Source organism: Pseudorasbora parva, chromosome 1, assembly GCF_024679245.1.
Source record: "Pseudorasbora parva isolate DD20220531a chromosome 1, ASM2467924v1, whole genome shotgun sequence".
Taxonomy (NCBI): Eukaryota; Metazoa; Chordata; class Actinopteri; order Cypriniformes; family Gobionidae; genus Pseudorasbora; species Pseudorasbora parva.
In genome coordinates, this window is record NC_090172.1 from 68,979,812 (window position 1) to 68,980,270 (window position 459).

A 459-nucleotide genomic window follows, 5' to 3' on the forward strand; every position below is an offset into this window, starting at 1 on the left:
TTATTCTTGTTTATCTTTGTTTATACACTTTACAATTACAATTGTGTCTTGCTTGTGCTGATAATATAGAAGAGGCTCTACAAGTTAGAAATCTCACCAGTTTTTTAGCTAAATCAGCTGACCAACTTTCCCCACTTTACATTCAATCTAATCGATTGAACAGCCTCCTGTTAGGGAGTGTTCTTATACAGCCAAGGGAGAAGACCTTGACTAGTGTCCCAAACTAATAGAGGGGGAAGGCGGTCATCTAATGTACTCATAACCACACATAAAGTTACGGGTGGTCCAAAAAATAATGTCAGCAGTGACGTGAGTACCAATCACTACCTTACTTAGCGTCTTAGATTGGACTAAATTAATTTTGTGTGATTGTGCATTTTGTAGCAATTGTATCATTTAATTGGGTGTTTCTTTTGAAGTGTTATGTCATACCCTCTAGTCGCCGCTACCTTGTATAAG